This window comes from Sinocyclocheilus anshuiensis, unplaced genomic scaffold (genome assembly GCF_001515605.1).
Source record: "Sinocyclocheilus anshuiensis isolate Anshui unplaced genomic scaffold, SAMN03320099.WGS_v1.1 scaffold249, whole genome shotgun sequence".
Lineage (NCBI taxonomy): Eukaryota > Metazoa > Chordata > Actinopteri > Cypriniformes > Cyprinidae > Sinocyclocheilus > Sinocyclocheilus anshuiensis.
Genome location: NW_015540871.1, coordinates 534,370 through 536,036, shown reverse-complemented (window position 1 = coordinate 536,036; position 1,667 = coordinate 534,370). Strand labels below are relative to the sequence as shown.

General features: G+C 40.8%; 1 protein-coding gene across 1 annotated transcript in view; it reads right to left on the bottom strand.

Moving 5' to 3' along the window:
• The window catches only part of LOC107688094 (protein kinase C beta type-like), a 139,600-nt gene that overhangs the window by 36,828 nt on the left and 101,105 nt on the right, over positions 1 to 1,667 (bottom strand). The gene's annotated exons all lie outside the window — the stretch shown is intronic.

Genomic DNA, 1,667 nt, shown 5'->3' with positions numbered 1-1,667 from the left:
AATCTTATAGACATGCTGTATACTTTTGATTTAATAAAATAGATTCCATCGGGCATGTTGTATATTTTTGGTTCATTAAAAAAGAATCAGCTCAAAAGGATCATTCATTTGGGAATTTGACAGAATTTGTTTCAGTGAAAGAAAAAAAATCAGGAAACAGACAACAATAGACATGTTGTATATTTTTGATTCACTAAAAGGTACTGGCTCAGACAATTAATTTATATTTACATTTATTCATATATTTATCCAAATATAATTCTGAGTACTGATGTACTGATATTTACAGTAATATTTTATGATTTTTTTTTTATTACTTTTACTGTCACTCAACCCCCTGCAAGAATATTTACTTTTAGTGACACAAGCCTATATGCCTGTGTTATTTTTAACACATCCACACATACACAACTGCACATCCACACACTAATACACAAGACAAATCCCAGGGCCAAAATCCAAAGATCAAAACACGCTGGACGTCTTCATATCTGCAAGTTTCAGCCACATTTTCCCTGGGCTCCATTTTATTGGCTTTCTTCCTGTAATGATGAGGCTTATTTTGCATCAGTTGCGGGTGGTGTAATTTCCTGCAGTGGTGGTGGTGGTGGTGGTGTGTGTGTGTGTGTGATGGTCAGGGGAATTCCCCTTCATAAAGAAATACCCTCCCAACACCCCACTCGAATATCTCACAGCTAACCGGGCTTTATTTGCTCTTAACGAATGTGTGCGAAGGAGGAGATGATTTAGTGACGTAGCTTCGTTTGAGATCCAATGCATTTCCAGAAAAATCAGGCATAAAAGTGCTTCGGCCGCGTGACGTCACAATCTTTTCCTCCCCAGAGTCCCCTCGGTTTCTGACTCAGTCCTCTCTATCCTTTAACTCTCACTTCCTGTCTCGATTTCTCCATCTCTCGCTATCTTGCTGTCGGTGACAGAGGCTCATGTGGTGCTCAGTAGGATGTTGAGAGACGACGATGCTGCCTGTCACAGCTCTGCTGCGGCCATAGATGAGCGTGTCCTGTGAGCATGTCACATTCACATGACCACACACACACACACACAAACACCATTCTTGTCGATGTACAAATGACTGCAGTCTCTAAGCAGCATGTGGGGGATGGGGAGGGATGGATTCAAGTGTGTGTGTCTGTGTTTGAGTTCGTATGTGTGTTTGGTCATGTGCTACAAAATGAAAGAACACAAAGTGACGTGTGCCCACGCTTAAGCTTATGTCAGAGGATATATGTTGAGAAGCGCAAGAGAAGAGAGGAGCAAAAAGGAGATGAGTTGAGAAGAATAGGAGAGGTGACGAGATGCTATGAATGGAGGACAGGAGAAGAGACAAGATGAGATGAAATGAGGAGAGATGAGACAAGATGTGGTAAGGATGAAAAAAGGAGAGGAGATAATATGAGATGAAATGAGACGAGGAGAAGAATGGAGAGCAGAGAAGAAGATAAAACCAGATGAGAGGAGAACAGAAGAGGAGAGAAGGGAGAGAACCAGAAAAGAAGATGAGGAGAGGAGAGCAAAGAGATGACATGAGATAAAACGAGGCGAGATTCGTCTACATGAGACATGGAGAGAATAGGGCTGGACAATAATTCAATATCAATATGTATCGCGATATAATTTTTTTCAATAACGGTGATATGATTTTTAAA